The following is a 24,782-nucleotide window of genomic DNA, read 5'->3' as shown; positions in this document are numbered from 1 at the left end:
ATATGTCTAAAAAGTGTTTACAACTCCATCCCAAATTAATGTCGGTTTTTTTAAGGGTAAAGAAAACATCCCGTAATTCTTAATGCTGTTATCAAAGCTATTTTCAGCCTTTGAAGGGATTCACTTGCTAGTGACTTGGCAGTGTCAAACAAATGTTCGACTTTTATTCTGACACTTCTTGAAGAATTTGATTGAAACTATATATGTCTAGATAACACCCAACAAAGTGCCCCTCTTGCGTTTGTTTCAAGATATTTTTGGAAACAACAGAGGCGACCTTGGATGGAGCTGCTTTTCCAATTTAGGACTTCATTTGGTCTAAGAGAGTAAAATTATACTCTTTAATCCTTTTGCATACCCACAACTGAGACAGTTTTATGCTATTGTAGAACTGTTTTTTCTGCACCTTCTATGCAGTGTCTATCTTTTTTAGGATAAGAATTATTTTAAGTAATCAAGTTCCTTTCAAATGTACATATAAATAGTCCTCCAATACATCACATGTCCTTTAAAAATATTGTGTAACCTAAACGAACAGCACTCCTTTATGTAATCCCTTTGCTTCTTTAGAGCCAATATTAATAAATGAGCGTTAGCCTTTGTCTTTGCTTATAGACGTGAAGAATCTGATCTCGAGCCAGAGTTCACACAGACTTGATGTAAAGTCTAAATGAGGAGAGCGGTCACGCTGGCGAGCGCTCGCTGATGGGACGGCCACCTGTCCGGATCACAGCAGAAACATTGTTCGAGTTTAAAAGCCAAGGTTAGGAGCCAGGTTCTCTGTGCATCTCGAGTTGGGTGATTGTTTTCTTCTGACTTTGGTCAGCTATGCAATTGTATCTGTAAAATTTGATTACATCTAACCACTTAAGATGTTTTAAACAGTTTGCACTTAATTTTCTATATAATCAATATATTTTAATTCATTTGTATTACTCTGTTACAGGCATACTGCACTCTGTAACAAAATGGAATTAATTTGTTGCAATGATAATGCAGTTTCACTGCTGTGAATAAAAATAGAATTGACAGAGTACAGTGCTCTTGTCATTTATATTTACTCTTTTCAATAATAATGTTGTCTGGTGTTACCTAATGATCAGATACAATTATATACTTACTGTGACTGATGGCTTGGGTTCTAACTCTAGAATATCCAGTTCCTGGTTTTATGACATGGTCATGTGAAGTAGTTGTGGGCAGCTTGAGAGAAGCGACTCCGATCCTGTGAACCTGTGTGTGTGTGAGCTTGACTACATCGGTATATGCACAAATTGGTTTAAAATGAACTATTTGCTACAGCAACTTCCATCACAGTATTTCAAAATAATTGACTAACAACTCTTGGTAAAGTCTGTTGACCATGTAGTCAGATAAACAAGTTGCTGTTATTCGTATTATTTTTAGATGAACAAACCGCCGTATGGAACAAAACAGAAGCAAAACTGGGACGCTCACCCTTGTCTCTGGGCTGTGGCCTCAGGGCATGTCCAGGGTTCCCAACCTGATCCTCTCCCTGAGAAACCTCCCGAGTCTGGTCCTGAGCGCTGTTGTTCAGACCCCAGCCCCATCCCAGCTCGAGGTTTGGTTTATTTGAACATAAAGGAACGATACAGCAAACGTCACAAAATTTCCCAGTGCTGTAGTCAGCGTCCCGGCTTTGAGTGTCCTCATCTGACCCCTGACACTCCCTAAAAAGTAGTTCCGAAGTGAAATATCTATACATTTCCAAGGTGATAATTCATTGAAATGTCTAGTGGGAAGATCATCACAGATACAGATAAACAAATACAATACACACAAACGAAAAGCCATTTCCTGAAGGAGTTCTTAATTAAATTGTAACACGGAATTTCAAGGCATAAAAAAACCATCACAACTACCCTTCATTGAGGTCACGGAGTCACCAAAACTAAATGTGAGATTTTCTCTTACCCCGAGATCATTTTGTAAGCCCGGAGAGATAAATATCAGGAGAAGCAGTCCTAAATAGAAACCCTGTGTGTGCATGTGCATGCATGCGTGCAAACAAAGACGAGGTCTCAGTTACAAACCGATATACAGCACTCAGGGCCAACCTTTTACTGCCCTGCCTGTCCCATGTACCTTCTCCATTTTCACAAGCATCTACTTTGTGCTGTAGCTGAGACACATTGATTATACAACCGAGCACAGAAAGAACAGGAAAATGAATATTTTTTTAAACATCTAGAGGAAATGAAGAGATTCTGAATATTATTCATTGTTATCTTCAAAAAATGTAAAGATGCATGAATGTGAAAGCCTTACAGGAGAAAAAGTGGCTGGTGTAGAACATGGTGAGGGATGGGAGAGTTTGTGCTCCGGGTCAAAGCTGCTGCTTCTGCAGGTCTGGTGTCCTCCTCGCCTGCTGGAATTGCATGGAATTAGACCTCAAATAAAGGCTGATCCCTGGAGCACTACCTTTCGGTTTTATATGTGAGAGCAAATCCAGGGTACCCTCCGTTAATTAATAACCCAGTCAATGGTGATAGCTCCTATTTAGTTTGATAAACTGGGCCTTAAACAAGAACTGAGCTTTTGTTGATTCAAGCATATACCACAGGGGAGTAAAACCACTTTCTCCATGATAAATTCCAGTCTCAGCAGAACGAAAAATTAAATGTTTGTATTATTTCTTGAAAAAAAACCTGAAAAATGGATCATGCTTTTAAAAGTCCACAAAGTTTTAATGCAAAGCTAAAACTTTCAAAAGAAAACTTAGATTTTTGAAAAATAGGCCAAAGAAAATGTTCTTTAGTCAACAGGAAAAAAATTAAAACAACTCAAATACCTTTGATGGAAATGTTCTCCTTACGAGATGTACAGCCTGTTACTGTGTGCTTTCATTAGAATCAGATGAACTCTTCCCAGCAGGCTCAGCGATGCTTACACTATTATATTCTCCACGGAAAGGCACGGATACTGGAGTTTCATAATAAGGGGATTTTTCTTTGATACAGCAGCTGCATCAGAGCCAACGTTACCTGCAAATACATAGCGCTGCTGCAATTTATCTTTGTTTGAAACAATCCATGTGGGTACATCCAGTTTTTATACAAGGGCATTCAACAAACAGAGTGGTTTGCAATGTTATTCCTTCACTGAGGCATAAATATTGAATACCTAAACACAACATTAGCTAATGAAGTTGGGGGTGATTATTGGCCGGAGATAAAGCACAGGGTAAGTAAGCACGGATTAAGCCTGCCCTCTAACAGCACATCCTACACTCAGTCCCTGAGCACAATGCACTTCTGTCTGCAGCTCCTCTTGTCCTCAATGTGCTGCAGCCGTCAGCTCAAGAGCATCTGAAGACAAATTTAAAAAATAAAAACTGTTTTATTAAAAAGCTCATAAGCCAAGGTGAAATCTCTCCTTCATCAAAACCCAGTCCCATAACGGGATGTTGAGCGGGCACACAATTAAATAAGAAAAAACAAGACAGGAACATTTATCATTCAAGAAATGCTTACCAGGCGACCAGTGTTGGAAGGCAGGAAATTAATACTCACAACTTCTGATGAGCTTTGCCCGAGGTCTCATGCTCCTCTCCTCGTGTGATTCTCAGAAAATGAAAGATGCAGAATGATGGCCTGGGGTTTTGATTTTCCAGGGAATGCTTTTCCCTCCATAAGCTCATTGTCCTCCCTCAAAGAACATATGCATCTGTTGAACTAGAACATAAAGTCCTGGAAATCTGTCTGGCTAAATTATGGTATAAATCAGCCTAAATCACTGTCTTGGACAGACTTCTTCTGATGTTCTGAACAGGATGTTGGAACAAACAACAAGAAAACAGTCTGCCCTAGTTAGTGTACCCCATCATTTACATTGAACCTTGCTTGTTATAAGGCAGGACTTAATGAGTTTTACTGAGTGCTACATTAAGCCCAGACACACTGTACATGTTCTGTGAGGCTGATAGTTAATATGAGGTCAAACACAACAACAGGGAGATTATAGAGATGCTCATGCAAGAAACTGTGGCAAACTCCAAAATAATGGAATCCAGTTCTGGGTTATGATGTAACTCAAGTAGGTAACATTTTTCAATCTCTTAAGCAATGAAAATGTATAATATGTAATAAACCCTACATCATCACGCATCTTGTATATGGTGAGCTTAAGGTATGAACACATGAATGATTGTGCACTATGACAGCCTGGCTTTGATAGATGGCTTTGCAACATTAAGAGATGTTGCAAAGGAAACATTTGTAACATTCATACCTTTCTGAACAAATGCTTTCTTCCCAAGCTTTAATAAAAATACACATAACTAATACAAATGTCATAATAACGCACATAACCGCCAGAACTTCATGAAATATCATTTATTTATCCATAAAAATGTCTTATAAACCCAAAATGTCTGCTTATAGGAACTGTTAGTCTTTCCTCCTTCCTCGGATGGCAGTTACTAGAGGAATGATTCACTGATGCTATAACCCCTGTGAACTGAATGAACTAACCTCTTTTAAGTCAATGGAGTCACACCTAGCCAGGAGAAAAGAGTCCGACCCAAATAATCCAGAATTAGATCATCAGCTGCTAACAGTGTTGATCTCGGGGGATTTGGGGTGGCCCGAGCTGCCCTCATTCTCCAGCTGCAACTCAGAGAACAGACTTCATTCTTGAAAGAAAAGAGACATTTTTCAAAGCCACATGGAATACTAAAATAATGATGTTGGATATCCATCTTCTTGGAAGTACCTTAATTGGTTGATCTTCATATATGATCAGAAATCAGATTATGACCTCGCCAAGCAGAACAGCAATTATATTATTGTGTATGTAATTGGGGGTCTGCTTGCTGCCTTTTATTATACTTTGCAGGAAAATTCAGGTGCTGTTCAAATAGCTTTAAATTCTTAATATCAAGTTCAATCTGCCAAAATCACTACACAAAAGTTCAGCTGCAAAGATATTCTTTATATAAATTCATTTCTAGAAAGCCAAAAAACTGGATCAGACAGAAGTTATAAAAGCATGAATTTCCATATTATTCTCATGTGTTGGGTATTTTATGTCTATTGCCTTTTAAGAACATGATATTCTTGGAATAATTCAAACTGGTACAGGCTGTTTCTAGCGCTACTTTTCCTGGGGTCAGTACATAAATGTAGCGGGTTACATATGGCTTTGAAATTTCATAATGATATATCCTAAAGTAAAAATAAATATTTCCATTTTAGTAGCTTATGATGTAATTGAATTAAAATGTTATGTGCAAAAAATTTACTTTTATTTAGAATATGTTATTCACAGCACAGCTCTGATGACTATTAGATCTCTTTGAAAAATAAATCCTTATTGGTATCAGGGACAAATAATACAGATGTCTTTCCAAAAGCACCTATACTGGATCCTTTCAAGCATTAACACACCGAAGCACGTAGGATCCTTCCAAAAGATCAGAAGGCCTAACTGCAAGGTTTTTCTCCTCATTTCTATGGCATATGTGGTATCAGAAATCACAGTCAAATGAAATTTCCTGCTCAAAATTGAAATATTTTCTCACATTTAACTCAGCCAAAATTCCTGTGATGGCAGAATTAAATTTGGGGTTGTTCTCAAATGGTAAGGAAGCTACAATATGGAACAATTACCATTTTTTGTGCTCCTAACTACAAAGACTGTTACTTTCTCTGAACATTCGTATCATCTTAAAGAGTCATCAGTAGCTGTCAAATAAGTCCATTGTCTCTGCTTAGAATTTCTTATGACTTTTTTAGAGGAACTTGCATATGTACTGCTCTAGAAGAAATAATTAATCTTTTTTTGTACAATGCCATGAGTACAGCAGATGGGGAGTGACATTCACTTACAAACACCTACATGTAAGCAGCATCTTCACCTCAGCTGAGACTCTCTTGCCCATCAGAGACAGACAGGTGGATGCTGCCTTAGGGCCAGATCAGGCACCACATCCAAAATCTAAATTTCTGACTGGTCAGACTCGGACTGGGGAGAGAATGATTTTGGTGATTTCAGTGTCTTTGTCTTTTGCCAATATTTTTATTTCTCATGGTAAAAATATCCATAGAGGAAAAGATCTCACTGCATGTAACTCTTTTTTTTTTCAGTTGAGTCATTTGCTTTGTTTCTGTATCCTATGTAGAGGTGCAGCTTTACAAAATGCTTTCTGCAAGCAGGACGAACTCCCCTCTGAACTGGTTCTCTACCTGAGCATCAGGGAAGGAAATGAATCTGTAGCTGATGACATTTCAAGGGCAAGAAAAACAACTGTTCAGAGGAGAATTATCTGATTTGGTTTGTGTTTATTTTTACTTATATCTAGCAATCTGCTCTCCAACAGAAGATGCTTATTTGCAGAACCGAAGACTGTCTCCTTTTGGACTGATGCCCATCTGGAGAAAATGTGCCACTAAGAACAAGAGGTATGGCTTAAGCATCTATTAGCTAATGTAATATCATATAATAGGTGGCTATTGTTGTAAAGGCAATGGTATATGTCATATATGTTAACTACTTAAGGATAAATGCTTCATTTCTTTCCAGCATCCACTAACTAACATAGGTTAAGTCTGCCTTACTCTCAGGAGTACATATTCCAAACAAAGACATTCCACATATGGAATTTTAGAATTATTCCCAAATAACTTTGTGTAGAGAAGCTCTAGGATACAGCTCAGTCGATTTACTTTACACATGCTTACTACCAAGTTAGAGGGCTTTACGATTTCACAAGAAATCTTGTCCTTTCAGGAGCTGTTTGGAGAAACGTTTCCAATCCCAGTATTGTGGAATGAAGGTCTGATTAGCTCCAGGTTGCAAACTGAATAAAGCAAATTGTAGCAGACTGGTGAACAGGTTAAGAAGCGGAAAAGACCTATTACTTTTTGCTGCAACTGACTCACTAAGAAAAATACAAAAGGGAAGAATCAACTTCCATCTGCTTAAGGCTCAACTCTTATTTTTAGGTTATTTCTACTGTGGGGATTTTGTCTTGCAAATTCTTTCATGTAAAACATTAAATAATGTCGAGTTACTGGTGTGCCAGCTACTGAATATAAACCTGAGTGTTTGCGTTCTCCGAGTCTTTGCCTCACTATCTTTAAACATAATAGTCTCTGCCTGTTGGCTTGTTTTCTCATGGGGAGGGTGACAGAACATTTTGTGTTCTCTTATCTTCAATAGCAATGAAACAGGAGGAGCTCCACAATGCGAAACCAAATCTACTGCTATTAATACAACATCCCAGCCACAGAGAAGAGATTTGTTTATTTACCAAAGCTAGAGATGCCTCTCTCTGACCTTTCCAGAGCTTGTGTGCTTTAGCTGGGAATAGATCCCTCAGAACTGGGTGCGCTTTTTAAAAATATACAGTAAAAAACATACACCGCCCGCCCCCCCCTCCAACAGAGCCCAAGCTGTATCCCAAACTGCATGAAATGACACACAGCTTTGAATAGTTAGAATAAGTCTAACTAGGCCACAGTCCGGATTCAGTTCTGATGCCTTTGCTAGTGCACAGCGATCAGTCAGCTTTCCAAAGCCCACTCGCCTGTCCCACAGCCACTCAGCAACGCACTGAGCTGACTATAACCATACATGGGCCCACTTTCTGTGTGGGCCCAACATCTGTCTGCAGAATAAGAAACCTATCAGTAGAGATTTTTTTTCTTCCTTGCATGATTAAAAAGTGCTTCAGACTGCAAGGTATTTGGTTTAAAACCAAAACACAGAGATTGTCTTCTTCTGGAATTCACCCTGCTTAACCTGCACTTTAAACCAGTGAAAACCATTACATACACCAATTAAAATTTCTTTAACTATATTTTCAGTTTGTCGTATTTAGTGACCTGTCTGTACAACTTGAAATAATATCTGCAAGAGTTAAATCTTGCACTAGCATTAAGGATTCAACCTGGTTTAACCTCATACACTCACAATCCATTTTGTTGAGCTGCTACATCTCTTGTACAGAAAGAGCCTCAGAGAGCTACCAGGCTGGCTTTGGTAATCCTTGTTGGACGATTTTAAATTTCAGTTCTCAAGCTGTCTGCTTGCCAGAAGCAGCTGCCCTGCAACACAGTTGGCAAAAATGAGTGTGGGCTGGCTCCTCAGCCACCTGGTTCTCCAGCTCGGCATATTAATTCAAACCACTGATTTTGGTACCTGCTCCATGATTCTTTGATACTAGTCTAAGCAGACTGTTCATGAATTACAGAAGGAGACCTGGGAGTGGGAACCGGAAACCAGGGAAGGAACTGGCCCCACATGTCCCAATTCCAAAGCAAAAATCACTACACAATACTTAAAGGAAAACAATAGTTATGCTGTCTCCTCTTCCTCCTCCAACACAGTTACAACAGAAGGCAGCACAGAGTCCTAGGAAGACCCAGCCTTATCTTACAGCTGTCAGATAAGCTCTGAGCATACTTGCTTAACTGAACCCTCCAAAGACAGAGGCTGTAGCTGGCATTCTGAAATCTCAGTCTGGGTTTAAGGCCCCAGTCGGCTCCCTGCCCCTGTGCAGCTGGGCCATCCCTCGCTCACGCTGGCACCAGTGCTCACACAGCAGAATTGCGAGTCGCATCACAGAGATGTTCACCTGAAAAGCCACTCAGAGAAAAAAAAGTTCAGGCAGCCTTGTTCAGCATTAAGTTCACAGTGTGACTGACCTGTCCAGCAGCTGCACTGGTAAAATCACTTATAGGGCTGAACACTGAATCTGGTTAAAATCAACTTTTCCTTCCCTGAGTAACTTTCCAGTGCTTGTACCCATGCAATGAGAGAGGACACAGGGTGGAAACCAGCAGCAAGGTGTAAGGTGGGAGCACGGCTGCTTCTTTTAGACCAAGCACCAGATTTGGGGCAGCTTAAGTTGTTTGTTGAACTACGTTTTATGTCAAAGTCTTATTTATCATATTACTTATTATTTTCTAGGCTTTACATACAGAGTCCTGTGGTTTGACAATGCCAGTCACGTGTAGAATCAGAAATAAAAGCCAAGAGTCATGAAAACTATATTTTCTTCATAAACATTGGGCAATATTATCTATAAATAAAATCTTCCAAATATTATTCTTCATACAGCATCTTGGAAGGCCAAAAACCTGTATAGAAACCACTTCACACTTTGGAAGGAAGTGGTTCAGCAGTGATGCATCCCCTCATGCTCTGACCAACTTCACACTTCAATTTTTACCAAATCTAAGTAACAGGCTTCGGGGACCTTGTCTGTGTTCCTTCCTACTCAAGTCTGTTCCCATCTGCCTGATCCCCTCAGTGACTTTATAATACTTCTTTTGTGTCACCACAACTACTGCTGCCTCCCAGTCAAACTTGCCACGCTGCTCTCTAGAACTGCACTCCCTCCTTTTGCATGTTCAGTTTCTGCATCTGCAAGTACATGAATAAAGGCTTGTTTGTATGCACAAAATTTACTGTGACCATTTTTACAATTTGGGTTCAGGCAGAAAACTCTGTGCACATAGCGAAGCTCTATCTCCATGGAAAACTGCCAAAAAGCATCTGATCCTGGTAATCAGGGGAAGGTTTTGTGAGGAACCTGTGGACAGAGGTCCCTCACCCTGCCTGGTTTGCAGCTGGGGTATCTCCCTGGCAGCTGGGACCGGTGATGTGAGAGGTTAGTCAAGAGTGGGAGCAGATTCCTGTGGGGCTTCACCAGCCAAATTCCTATCTAGCAAAAGGTTGCTACAGCAACTCCGAGCCTCCCGAGATACAGAAATTATTGTAATGGCTGCTGAAATGCCTCCCTACTGCTCTGAGGCATGGGAAGGAAAATCCTTCCCTTTGATATGGAATGGTTACTCACCACCACACTTTTTCCATCAGCTCTACACAAGCACCAGGTTAGCTGAACTTGCTCAAGAACTGATGGGTTGCCTTTCCCTCCAAAGGAAAGTGCAATTCCTGATTTGTGTGTAATGCAAACGTAGAAATCATAAACCTAAACACCACACGACAAGGACTACAGTTCCAACACTTTTTTCCCATGGAGACAGTAAGAGAAAAAACAAATCACATGACAAAAGTTAATATACTACTGAGTGGGCTGAACGGAATATAGAAACCTGTACAAAGCCAAAATATGCATCTTCTAGACTAGAGTTTGTGGTGTTTAAAAAATACATAGATACAAAAAACCCCATAAACAAAACAAAGCTGGACAAAACCCCTCATAGCTTCTCAATGACTGTCCAGTAGTTTTCTGGCTGCCTGCAGCCTGTGCATGTTTTCCCCTGGCACTTGGCCCGCTCACAGGTCACTCAGTCCACTGGACTATGTAATAAATACCAGACAGAGATGATGCTTTAGACAGAACGGGAACACTTGTGACCTAAACAGGTCCTGAATCTAGCATGGGGTGGACTGAGGATAATCGAGCCGCAGAAACAGCGAGTATCAATGTACACTATAAGTGCAAAAGCTGTCTCAAAATTGCTCCAGTTTCCCTCCTTTTCACTTTTGAGCAATGCAGTTTGCTCTAGAAGATAAAGATGAACACAGCAGAATTGATTATCTGAAATAGAACCTGTGTTTATCTGAAATAACTGAATTACTTTAAAAATTATTTCATTAAAAAAAAAAGTCACGACTTCTGTACAGCTGCTCAATTTAAATCTGAGCATCGCATTTTGGCCACAATAAAAAGGACCAAGTTCCTCTGGGTATAAATCCAGTAAAATCGATACAGTTACCTCTTGGCTGAATTTGGCCCAACATGCCTAGAACATCCAATCTTCTGCAACTGCCAAATGCTGTCATGTTTGGTGTCGGCATGTGGCATCATAGATTTTTTTGACACCAGCTTGGTCTCTTGTAATTAGAGTGTTTCATTGGTTTCTTACCTTTTGCCAGGTCTATGAGCTTTTGGATTAACTCTGAAAAGCTTGAGAACAAACTATGCTTTCAGTATGTCAAAATATCTCACTCGAGGCCAAGGATTTTTATTTTACTTCCCTCAGTTTAGTGTCTACTGTGAAGATGATTCTCAGACATAAAGAAAAGCATATAGTCTTTAAAACAAAACATTTGTTAACTAAGGATTTCCTGAATGTTTCTGCTTTCTTATTTATACTGTGTCCTGGACCTTGTGAAATCACTGTTTAACTTTCAGTATTATTTATGGAAGCCAGCCTGTTGCTGTTTCCAGATCTTACAGAGAACCTTCAGTTTGCAGTTTCAGTACCAGTTGCATAGTCCTGGCTTAAATTAATCAGCTAAAAAATAACATACAGTAAGTACTTAACCCTCTCACACCCTGCCTGAATCTTCACAGGTAGGATCTTTTTCTACCTCTAAGCTCATCAGAGTCAGGTTCTTGAGTCCTGAAAGCTCTTCTTCTCTGACAACTTAGAATTTGGGTCTGCGCAGGCTTTTCAGTGCCATAGAGGTGAATACTTGTTTTGGAGCATTTCTGTTGTGTGCAGAGAGAGATTTGAAATATTACCCTCTCAGTTATCAATACAAAAGACTAAATGCCTAAGCATGGAAATAGATTTTAGGAAATTCACAATTTTTATGAGGCTTTGCATGCTGCCACTAACGATCAAAACTCTTCAACCCATAATAGGAAGAAGCAGAGCAGGAATAATGATTTAGCACACTAGAGGCAAGTCCTGTGCTGTCAGTGTGACTACTCTGACCTACAACCGTGGTGAAGAAATCAGCTTAAAGTGTAACCCTCCTCAGCATATGGGCCCTGGATGTGCACACTGTAGCACTATGTGCTATTGTTCACAGCTGCATGAACGAAGTGCAAAGTAGTTTTACAATGTTAGCACATCAGAAATCAACATTTTACATTCATTTTGCATGAGGAGAAATGATCACGTATATGGTACAAGGCACTAGAGAATCAGGTCGATTAAGTTTATGTGACTGCTGTCTAAGCAAGGTTGTTAATGGTTGTACAGTATGGAGCATTAATGAATAGAAAACGATGAAAGAGAACAATAAGTAACTTATTTAAATGTCTGTTCAGGTGCTCCCTTACCTTACAGTCCTCTTGTCTGACACCTATAGCTTTATGTCACATGCCAGAAGACACATGGCATCATTTCTCAGACTTGAACATCCCACCGACATCACTTACAGCCGCTCAGGAGTCCCCTAGGATGACAGATAAAGGTTACAATCTGATGATGACCCACCTGGATATTAGTAGGATGGAATATCATCATTTTCAAATGCTTTTTTGAAAACCTGGGGAAATAAACCCCAAAAGTCTCTATTTAAAGGACAAAGTATTAAGACTGCAAAATCAAGCAAGCACTGAAATGAGAAAATTTCTTGGTTAGAAAAAGAAGCCGGGAATCATGTAATTAAAGATTACTTCAGGGCATATACATGGAAAGGCAACCTTTATTCTGGCATTTTCTAACGTCAGCGTGCTTGCAAATTATTCACATTTTGGCAAAGACTTTGTATATGTAAAATGTATATATTATATATAGAACTGAATTAATCTCTGATACATTTTTTGCCTCATAAATACAGATTCCTGTTTCCATGCTAGAATCTACGGCATTAACATATTCAGATGGTAGTTGCTGGATAATCCAAAGGCTGAGCCTGGACATGTTCAGCCTCTCCAAACTCCAGTCTTATCTAGCATGTTTTCTAAGCCACTCAGATACATTATCTTATTGTCCTGAGGTAAAGTGATTCTCTTGTCCAGGGGCTCTGGATTGCTCCATTTTTTTCCCTTCATCTGCCACACAATTATGAGCTCAAGCTTTAAGACTGATCAACAAAAAAATCTTCTCTATTTGACTAATTTTTAAAAACATGTAATGCTGTATGAAGAATTTCTAAATGAAATAAGTGACTTTAAAAACGTTGCTTGAGCAGGTGCATGGCCAATGCATTTCACTGTGCAACAAGCCACATTAAAAAAATACCAACACAGTGAATCTGAAAATAAACTTCATGTAGAATTAGAACGGGGAAGAAAGACTGGAGAAGGAGATCCACTAATTCATCTTGTTGCAAGTCATATAAGAATAGAACGTATTCATTTGTCCTTCAACAGATTATTTTATTCGCCAGAAGAAATAAAAAGTTTCCTATAAATTTTTCCCATAAATTTGCAAAATATCCTTAGAGCTAATAAATTATAAAAGAAAATGAACATATTTAACGTTTATTGGATTCAAATATTGAATTATACACCATTCATTTTCATTCACGTCCTCCTTCTGTAACACAGAGGTTCTGCAAATGCAGCAAAACTGCTCCTTGTCGCTCTGTTACTGTTCATCATCTCAAAGCCCTTTAAGGGGAATTAAGTTTTTCTGTGCATTACGCAAACACTTCAGGCCCATTTAAGTCAGTCAAAACTGAGGCACAGAGTCAGGCACTGAGACTTCTGTGAAGTTTGAGGGCAGAGCCCTCAGGATCCCCCCTGCACAGCCCTTCCTTCGCCTTCTTCCTTCTTTCCTGCATACGTACACGTTCAGTGTAAAGAAATAAAGAATAAAAAAGGCAGGCAATGCACTAAGCATTCTCCAACATGCTTAGAGAACTGCGTCCACAGACCACAGGGAACATATATTTAAGATACCAAGAACACTAAACGTGTTAGGATCAGGAAATCCTGATTGCTTCCATTGCAAGGTTAACGAAAGATAATTATGTACATTTGCTGTTTGATACTCAAATATCACTTCCTTATGACAATACGCATTACTTAATCTGCAAAGGTCAATGAATTACTCTTCAGTTCCTTCCAAATGCCTGTGCAGTGAACTTTGACATTTTTAATACAGATTTCTCAGCAAAGAACTGGTGGTACAGGTTTGAGGTTTAGAACGCCTCCCAACCTGAAGACACCTTTCAAGGCAATGTATTTCCAACACTACCCATTCAGCTTTACAACTGTCAGACACAAGCAGAGACTCCCCTGTCGTGTTCGGTCACAGTTTGCGCAGAACCCAGCAAAAGCCAAGCATGTAAGGAGTTCAATTATTGATTTTTGAATCCGCTTGCAATACAAATGCTTAGCCAATGCACTGATCCTGAAACACAAATGCAAAAATATTTAGGAAAACTGAGACGTGCTGTCATCTGAAGTGTGACAGCTTGGATGAGCAACATATTCTGCATTGTCAGTTGCCTCACTTCAAAAAAAGAAGAAATAAGGTGGAAATACTGCAAGTTAACAGCTTGTCAAAACTGCATAAATGCACAGAAAATGGTATCAATGAACGCAGTCCTAATCCTGTGAGCTAAACGACACAGCTGCTGACCCCCCTTTTCACCCCTGCGGAGTTCCACTGAAACCAGGCGTGTTTGTGTGGGTACACGTTTGGGGGCTGTATTCTGAACCAGTCGGATAGTTGGAATAGCACGAGAAATCTCCACGCAGAACCAGGACAGCGGGGTTTAACTTAGCAGGTACTGGAATGCACAAGCACAGCACAGAGACAAGACTGGGGAATTAGGCTGCTGGCAAGTGGCAGCTGAAAGCTGATTGAATACAACAGATTGGGCTTTCAGACTGGACAGATAGGCAGCAGCTATTTAAATGGAGTATTAACAGTTTTGCTCTTAATTATTTCCAAACCCTCTGGCTAATGCAAACTCAGTATGACATGTATTTTGGCCTCAATTAATTATTTGCTGTTTCTGTATGAAGCCAGTTCAAAGAAAGCTGAATGGCTTGTTAAGAATTTCTGCCTCTTTAATATCATTCTTGTAAGTGCTTGCCTTCTTCCTTCACACAGCTGTCACGCACGTAACTGAATATATACCTCACAAAAACGTTCACTTTCTCCATTTCAAGTGGAATTTCTTTCTGAAGTGACACAGCCCTGCAAAGGAACAAATGGTCAGCACTCTGGCCCCATGGCAGGTGGAAGGCCATGAAACTCCAGAGCTAAAAGGGGAAACTTTATGCCTTCAGAAAGGGGGATTCTTGTCTTGCCAGTTAGGTATCGTTTACTTTTTGGTCTGGAAGGATCTGAGATTGTGGTGTTTCTATGTATAGTACAGCTTTTTCTAGAAGTTTCTGAAAGTATATCACTTATCAGTTTTATCTCAGCTACTTCCATAGTTAGTCATGTGAAAGCCACAACAGCTGGTTTACACCTCAAAGAATAAACAATTACTAATAAAAACGTCAAACCTCTCCCAAACATCTCTGAAATAAGAGAATGACCTTCCAAAACATGTTTCAGCAGACTGTTTTAATGTAGCTCCTTCCAAAGTGAGCACTTGAGCTTTGTTTTCCTATCTGTATTTTCTATATATCCTCTTTGATACTCTCTTTGTATAAAGTACCTGGGATCTCTCATCAGTACTAATCCAATATGGATTCAGGGTGGACACACAATAGCGCTCATGACAAATGGGACAGAATGTACTATATGACATTTATTCAGCTCGCAAGAGGACAGATACATAAAGATTATAGCAGCATAAAGTAAAAAGGGTTCATGTAGACAACACATGATCTAGAGTAAGGACTGCTGACTGGCACAAAGCCAACCCATGAAATAATCTGACACATATTTCTGCTGTCAGGGTAAATTTGTAGCCGAAGATTTTTATATTTCCTTCATTAAAAACACAAACAAAACCCAAACTAAAACAAGCAAACAAACTTCAGTGTCTGTTTTTTTAATTTCATCATACTTAGGAAAGAAAAAACGTCCTCTCACCAAACTGAAGTGAGAATGAATTTAACTGAGCCTCTTTCCTAATCAGAATAATTGAATTCATTCTCTTTTTGAGCCAAAACACTAAGAAAGTAAACTACTGGTAATGCTTGGTTTACTGTAGTCTTTACATGTGTTCTTTTTGGGTGATTCAGAAGGAATAAAAATGTACAGAAACAGTAACAACCAACAATCTTGTGTCAGCCAGGATCGAACAAAAGGATTAACTGGGAAGTCACGGTTTCAGGGGATGACCACAGCTTTTCAAGCAAAAATTGTAAACGTATAGGAGATAAGAGATTTAATCAAAAAGTTAGACAAAGCCTTTAGTGACAGTGGAGTTGCATACATCCCTAGCCGCATGGAAAGATACAAGATCTTTCTCTTTCCCATCAGCCAAGATGACTGTACGGAAAGAAGAAATGTAGAAGCAATAGTTGTTAATTACTCCAGCACATCATTTTCAGCACAAAACGGCTAAAAACCGCCCAGTTTTCATATTCTGAGGCCTAAATGGATGCCACAATGTAGAACCACACTAAACTTGTCTCAACATACAAGGATATTGAATGCTCCAAGTTTTCTTATGGGCGATGAGGATCCACGGGCTTTGACAGAATACCTGCCAGATTACCACGGCTCGCTGAGCGTGGACACTTTGGAAACAGTGGTACTCGCCTTTACTGGTCAGTGTAAGCAGTGCAGATCTCCTGGCTTTGCAGGGCAGCATGAAGTTCTGCACAGCAAACATGAATTGCAAATCCGCTGATCCCTCCCTACAGTTGTCATAAGCAGGTGCTACATGAAAACAGGCCAGGAATAATTCATGTCTTTACCATTCTCAATGAGATTTCAATTTGCCTTTCTTCTTGGCCTTTCCTGTGACATTTGAAATGAGAAAACTCTTGTATGTGCAAGGTAATCAAGTTCACATTTAGGAATGGTACATGAACTCAACATAGTGCCCCAAGGCTCAGGCCTGAAGGAATTTCAACTGTGCAGAGATGGAATATGTGAAGACAGAAATACGAGGAACATGGTGACGTTGCTAACTGTGAGAATAGATGAGCATTATTGGATTGATAAAAATAGCACGAGGAGGTGGAGGTGCATGTAAAATGACATGATTTGGAACGATAGTGTTTCACACTCCTTTTGCACAGGTATAAAGAGCTACACAAGCATTGTTGTAGTTCAGCGCTGCCATGAACTCCCCAGATGAAGGCAGCACCAACCAGTACAGCTGAGCCAACGTGGGGCAGCGACAACACTTACTGGGTTCTTTCAGTGACTGCTGCAAAATTTCTGACTGCCACACCTAAATTATTCCTGGAGTACCTGGTGCTCCTCCTTCACCTCCTGCGTGGATGATGGAAACTACAACCTGGCTCTAATTTTGCAGCTACTCTCAATAAGCACAGTAAACAGTCCCAAGCATTCCTGGCACAGTGGAGCAGACGTAAACAAGAACTGTCTTTTAGCAGCGGCTATCCATAAAGAGACAATATATTTTCCAGTAATGAATTCTGGGTAAAAGTTATGAACTCCAGATAGTGTGTACTGTGCCTTCCATTTCAGCTACAGATGTGAAACAGATTCTTAAATCTGCAGTCAGAACAAGGTAGGACAATGTCTGCTAATGCTTTTGCTTTCTGTTTGCAGACACTGGCAAGGAAAATCTGTTTTCTCTACAGTGGAGCAAATTTTAATCCAAGCTACATCTCACTACTCCATTCAAGGCAACATTACACAAACGTGTCTAAAAAGTACAATTTGGTGCTGTATGTTTTTCACATTTTCTGTGCTATGAACAAGAAAATTAGATTAGTTCATTTTTCATTTTATTTAATAGTCCTCTCATACCTCATATTTATCTCCTTGCATCTCACTATATTTTCTTTGAATATTGCTGCAAAATGCCATCATTTTTATTATGCAAATAGGGCGTAGAGGGACAAAATGCTCTTCCACATGGGCTAGTGTTGGAGTTAGAACTGTGGGGGTTTTTATTCTAATTCACTGTTCATTAACAGAAAATTCACCTACTATGCACTTGGATTTAAAACGTCATTTTGCCCAGTTCAAAGATACTGCATTATGTCTCCAGCTGGCTTTTTCTTAGAGCTACACAGCTGGAGTACAAAAGCGTTCTGAAATGTCCCAACTGAATTTCAAATGAATATCAGAAATAGGCAAGGATATACATGCTACATGCAGAATATCTGTCTAGGGAAATCACAGAAAATCTAGTTTCCATTAGTTGGTTATACATACATTATTTAGACAATCTAGTAAGGCTGTTGATTAGCTGGAGGCAAAAATATCTATTTTAGGTGTACTTAGGGTCAGGATTAACTCATGAAATGCAGGTGGCACTGCCCATGAAATCGCTAGAATCATTTCAGCAACCTCATTCAAGAATTAGGTAGTATCCTTTATTATCAGTTCTTAATTTTTTACTTTATAGTTTTCTTTAACAAAGAGGACAAGATTTTTTAAAATCATGTGATAAATGTCTTACAAAACTACACTAGAAACTATTTAAGGTGACTGGAGAAGAAACAGGACTGGGAGCCAGGAGACTTTTTCTATTTCTAGTTCTGCCATAGACTGTGTGACTATGACTTTGAACCTCAGCTCCCATTTTTGTGAAATGGGGATGGTAATACTTACTATTCTCTCAGGGATATTGTATAATATAATTTTCATTAAGGTTTACAAAATGCTTGAGATCCTTGATCAGAAGAGGTTGCAAATGCACATTATTAATCAAGTAAGTAATCACAGTATCACTAAAAAAAAAACAAACCAACAAACAAAAAAAAATCCCCAGACAATAATAATGTTATTAATATTGAATTATAAGCTCAATAGCATTGTTCTCATAAGAAGCCCAACCTGCACATAACAGGAAGATCATCGTAGCTCACTTCTAGGAACAAGAATGCTGCCAGCATAGTTTCAACATGGGAGTGGAAAAGAATTCTTAAAGTTCTCCATCCGAGCAATTGTAGGTGGTAAAAATTAATATATCTTCAAAATGCTTTGTGACATAAGAGCAAAAGCAGCCTTAAGAGCTTAAAAGTATTTTTAAAATATGACTCAGGGGAGGTTTTCTTTTTCTAACAGAACTGGGGGAAAAAAAACCACCCAGGAGTTAAACAATCTTTTAGAAACACAGAGCCTTGAAATAGAACAAGTATTGTAGGTCAGGATAATTTGAGCTCACACGCACCACCATTGACATATAAGAAATCTATACATAAATAACAGAGAAAAACAGGTCTCTTATATTGGAAGCCTTGAGCTCTGGCAGATTAATTGTAAGAATTTTTGTTCTGTGAGTGACCAAAAACTACCATGGGCAATTTGGGAGGTTAAAGTCCCTTTGAAAATCTATCATTTTTGTGAAATACCTATAGAGATTGTATTGAATGGTAGAAATGAGCTGAGGAACTGGAAACATGGAAGATCAATATAGCATTTATTCCACTAAAGAAAAATGTGTTCAGATTTGTTTAGAGTCACATTAGTAGAGAACAAAGGCCGTCCAGCAGTTTCTCTTTTCCTCCTGAACAGCCCATGTTAGGAAGTAGATGTGAAGACCTTAAGAAAGGTAGGGGAAGGTGACAGACACAGTCTAATTACACCCATTAATCTTATGACAGAAACATTGCCTTTTAAAAGACAAAATCCATGTGGACTGTGGATTACACAGATTTCTGATGGTTCAGACTGGAAGAATTTCGCTGGTAAACCAAACAGAGCATTTGGTTTCAATCCCTCATTTTGTCTTGTTTCATGAGAAAGAAAAAAATTCAACATAAAAGAATGTTATATTGGATAGAATTTTGGAAATTCTATTTAATATACCACATAACCAATAAAAGAGCTTAGTTGATGGTATAAGATAATTTTATCAATACCTGAAAACTGAAGAGTGTTACTTCACTATGTTACTAACAACTATCTGTGAGTTTGTACAAAATCCTCCACAAGAAACACAGAAAGTCACTTCAGCTTGTGTCATATCACAAAATGTCACAGGTCTAAGAAAAGTGGTAGTCCTGTGCCATTAGTCCCAAACAATGACTGAAAATGAAGTAATCTCCATGACTAAAAAATACTTTTCAGTCTTGCATTATTGTTACTCACCTGCCTGGGGTGCATCTGGATGTCTTCCCTTCTATCTTGACAAGTCAGGGAGAATGTGACTTTTTGTTGTGATTCAGTAAGTAGGTGAAATGACAAACACCTGTTGCATGGTGGAACTGTTCATGGTACAGTCCTTTAACACTGAAAAATAGGAAATATTGTTTACAGCACCTTGATTACAGCCTCTGATAGAGTTAAAAGATGAAAACAAGTATTAAAAGTTTTAAGAAAAAGTAATTAAGATGGCTTACTTTAACCAAAGAATCTTACTCTACAAAGCCTGAGGAAATAGAAGGTGAAGAGATAAAAAACTGGTATCACTGAGCTGCATTCTGTTTGTCAGTGCTGCTATCAAATAAATATAAACATCGATATGTACGGTCTAATACAAACATGAAAAGTGTATCTGTTTGTGGACTTTTCTTGGACATGTTTCATCCATCCTGTCACTGCCAGGACCACGCAAAGCACTGTGGATGAGTACAATTCACTCTTTTGCTTCCAGTGAACAAAAGTTCAGTTCTGTCCCCATAAGTTTCTATGAATCAGGAAAGGAATCTGAATTTATAGAGCCCTTAGAGAAGGATACAATGGTACTATTAATCTACAGCAATTATTGCCCTACCTTGCAGCTGGTAGTTTCTAGAACTTGCCATTAGCCTGCTAAGTACCAGGTTAGCTCACCTGAACCTGACTAACATAAACCAGTGTGCATTACATGTTGAAGAGAGTGCAAGGTAAGCTCTAAATTCCATGTTAGCCTTTCTGCTTCTAACACACTCAAGAATGAAAAAAACAAACCATCTGAAATAAGTAACTAAAGTTTTAATACTGTAAGAAACGAGGCTGCGTTGTTTGTTTATGTGTCCAGCTTGGAGTTGGTACCGTTCTCCTGAATGCCAGAGACCACAGACCAACAGCTTCCAAACTCTCTGCTCAGGAAGTGGTGACCCATGTCCTGCAGCAAAGTAATTGAACTTTCATTGTACTATTAAGTGCTACAGCTAAGTACTAGTATGATCACAGCTACGACATCCCAATTAGCCATCAACTCGTTACAGGTATAAAATGTAGGGCAATTTTATAACACCTTACAAACAATAAACTCTGCAATTTTATAAATATTGTGCCTGGCAACACAACCCCCTACAAGCTTGGTAGTATCCCTAGCCCCTTCTACAGAGAGCAAAACTGAGATCCTGAAGCACACAAGGGATATTTACAGAGGAAAAAATGGCAGCTAGCTGCCAAATTAGTCAGAATTAGACCTTAATTAGATGGAAAATTCAGGTCACGATGAGATAAGAATTCAGATCTCGTGGGCACTGAGCAGTGCTTTATCTCTAAAGTTGTTGTGCATTTTTAAGATAGTAGTCAAGCTGATTTCCCTTTAAGAGAAATGACTTGGCCACAAATAAGGATAAATTATTTTTTCAGATATGCATGATGGATCTTGGTTCTGATATACTGTTGCTCTCTCCCATACTTTTGGATCTCCTATTGACGTCAGCATGGGATAGACAGAAAGATTTTTCCAAACAGGGAAATGGAGATTATTGTGGCAAACACTCTAACGGAGTCTTCGGTGACAAACCAAGTGAGAAGAAATCTATCAAGCCAAGCTGTGATCTCTCACAGCTACTGTGATCAGAATGTCTCGCTGCCTCTTTTACACTACCAAGGCAGCAAGCAGCTGCTTTGTGCAGGAGCAGTGATCCGGTTCTAGAAATCTCCCAGCAGCAACACTGTCCTTTGTACTCACACTCTCCCGGTCTCAGTGGAAGTCAAATTCTACCTGCTGCTGATACAGGAACACACATTGCCTAGGAATAAAAATGATAGAGAACAAACTCAGATTATCTTCATTATCAACATTCAAACAAATATTTTAGCACTGCTTTTTCTGCCGGGTTTGTGTAGTTGTTTCATCTCAGCATTTTTTGCATTTTGCTGTTTAAGTTATAAGCTGCTTAAAAGGGAAAAAAAAAAAAAAACCTTGACATAATACCATGAAATCAAAGAGCAAGCTGACTGGAAAAAACTGTTACTATATTTAAGCTGTGTTATCCTATGACAGAACTGCAGTTTTAAAACCTTTCCACTTTGAGACAGCATTTTTGCAGTATTTTAGTATGTCTTAGAAGATTTCAAGTAGCTGAAACATTATAATAACTGTAATTTAGGGGGAATAAAATAGTACCATAGGAGGAAAAACAATGGTCCCCATATGTCACTCATGAAGACTTGTATTTGAAATCAGCTGGGCTAATCAGAACAATGAGTTTGGTGGTCTCAACCTGAGCCCCATTAGGCAATCAGCCAATCTGCAAAAATCATGACGTAATTTGGCACAGTTAAAGCAGAATATGTAACTTTGTCTATGACCATGGAACAAGATCCAGGCCTGAAATAGGAAGGCTATTGCAGGTCAGTATTCAGGTGCATTGGCTCAACCCACTGGAATTTTGTGTAGTGCCCTTCTGTGCTGCGTTTAGCTCCAGTAAAAACTATTAATCATCTTTGAAAATTGAGCTACAAAACACATGTTTTTGTGTACAGCAAGAGACAATTCACATTATGACCAGTAACTGCTGTGAATCTGCTTTGCAGCAACAAGGGTGACTTAATGTTATTGTAATTTGAAGGAAAACGTCCTGCAGTCCTCTCTCAAGCCAAATTCCCATTTACTTCAATTAGTAAGCATTACAGGAACAGTTTTAATGCTGCTGCCTGATGTGTTGGCTGCTTCTTCTAATATATTACAGTGAAAAAAGGTAGTAGGCCAAATGTGTGAATGGTGTACTTCCATTATGTGAGTGGAATTTCATCAAGGCCAAAGCTGGCCCATTCTGTGGTGTCTCTTTCCAAGGTATCCCTGTAAGGAGTTCCACTCTAAAAACAAACTGCAAATTCAGTTTGCAGCAGCGAAATAAATTGGTTTTCTTCTGCCATAAAGATGGAGGATGCAAAGCTGTCTGCACCTGCTGGAAGTACTAATTGCCTGGGAGCTTTCATGGGCTTGCGCTGCGCAAGGCAGAGCTGAGGCGCCGTCATTCCGATTGGGGTAAGATGTCCATCTTCTTTAAAAGACAAATTTCATAGCAAACTTTACAGATCGTTGCATAACACTAGTTTCAATTCACAATTCTAAAATGCACGTGCCGTGATTCTGGTGTGCTCAAAATAATTTTCCATAAGCCTTTTTGGAAACACACACAAAAAAGAAATCAATAATGACATACAAAGTGTATCACAGGGTAAAGTAACTATGAAATATGACCGGGGTTTCTTTCTAATGTCAGTTTGTTTTGGAAATAGTTACTAATGCTTAATTGTATTGGTCTTTTATAACATTCAAAAATAGTAAGAAAATGAAATGCAGGGCTTTCGGGTCCTTTACAGGTACTCTTGTATATGAAGGCTAGTAAAATATGCTTGTGTGTAAAAATATTGCTGTGGTAAATGCATTTTTACAAAAAGCTTACATGTAATGCAGGCTGTGTTAATGTGGTAGAAGGTACAAAACTACTCATATAGATGCACTGTGCTGTCAGTCAGCAAAATATGTTAATTCAAGTAGCTGGGGTTATTGTATATATGATAATTGTGGAAATTATGTATTTTTTAAAGTTGTGTATGCAAATAACATGGAGTCTGTCATGCAGAGGTATCTGGAGGTACAGGTGCATATGTACGTACTTATGTGTCAGACGGCACTGAAAATGCAGGTGTAGGTTAGTGGGCCTGTGACAGGCGCTCATCAATGGTTTCCTTGGTATTGAGTGCATATTTTCAAAAACATGCTGTTTTGTAAGAGTATTAATTTCAAACACGTGTACCTTGTGGCTTCAGCTATGTTTTGGGGATGGTGGGATCATGCTGATAAACAAGCTAAAAGGAATATGGGCAAAGAGTGGAATAAGCAATTCCCATACCTGAACTAGGTCATCAGATCTAACTCACGAATTTTCATTCAAAGCTGCCCTGTGAAGTGCAGGCATGCTGTCAAGTGATCCTTATCTGGACACTGGCTAGTTACACAGGAATCTCTTTTAGGGCAGTTGTACTTTTGCCAGGAAGGATATAGAGCCACACACACCCTGAACACCATAATTTTGTATTGGCTGTCCCCTCTCTTTACTCCTTTTGCTAATAGAGAGGTAAGGCCAAGATATTTTCCTTCCAGATCAGACAGAGTTTCTTCTAGCATGGTGCTGTGGGTGGTTTGTAACTGTGATGGATATGCAGATTGTATGTAGGTTCTGCATTTATGTAAGCCAGCACGCATGTTGAGATCAGCCTTTATATTTGCACACACATATACAAGAACACCGCTTGGCACCAAGTGCTTTTAAGGGAAAGTATTTATATTGTGTACTAAGTTGTTTGCTGTGGGTTGTGTATGTATCGCAGGTGTCATTAATGTCAGTGCCGATTTCTCTCAGTTTGTGTCACAGTCATCGAAGTTTCTGTGAATTATGGGGTGGGACGGCTAAATCAGTCCATGTTGTGTGTTCTATATTGGTTTGCGACTGTGTCAGTTATCAAGACCCTACGCTGCGGAAAGCCGGTATCTCACACCACGCTTGCTGCCGAAATCAGTCTGTGCAGTTTATAACTCTTCACGTTATCTCTGTGCGAGCCGGGGCTGAGTGTGCGTGTCACTGTTATGCTGGCGGGGCAGCGTGCGGCGGTTGGCACGGGAATTGGGAAGTTGTGCAAAAGACAGCGCTGTGTCAGCACAGGCCTCGTCAGAGCCGGGGTAGGACCTCTGGGGAACGAACCCACTCCGGGGAGGCGCGCAGCCCGCTTCTCTCACCTCTGGCGCACGCATGGCGGGATGAGGCTCCTGTCGCGACACGGGCAGGCAGACACTATTGTCACGATGTGCACCAGCCTTCCCCACTGAAGCGCCTGTCGCGACAGCGCGCACGCCACGGGGCGAGCGGCTCC

At 39.5% G+C, this 24,782-nt stretch overlaps 1 long non-coding RNA gene across 1 annotated transcript; it reads right to left on the bottom strand.

The window, feature by feature from the left end:
• Nucleotides 1-11,991: 11,991 nt before the first annotated feature.
• On the bottom strand, nucleotides 11,992-24,782 carry LOC135575613 (uncharacterized). Its single transcript, XR_010466694.1, has 4 exons — nucleotides 24,649-24,782; nucleotides 21,592-21,652; nucleotides 19,830-19,970; nucleotides 11,992-12,126 (listed from the first exon to the last, which is right to left on the bottom strand). It is a non-coding gene; the product is annotated as an uncharacterized LOC135575613 (long non-coding RNA).

This window comes from Columba livia, chromosome 17, assembly GCF_036013475.1.
Source record: "Columba livia isolate bColLiv1 breed racing homer chromosome 17, bColLiv1.pat.W.v2, whole genome shotgun sequence".
Lineage (NCBI taxonomy): Eukaryota > Metazoa > Chordata > Aves > Columbiformes > Columbidae > Columba > Columba livia.
The sequence above is the reverse complement of the archived record's forward strand: the minus strand, read 5'-3'. Positions and strand labels throughout refer to the sequence as shown.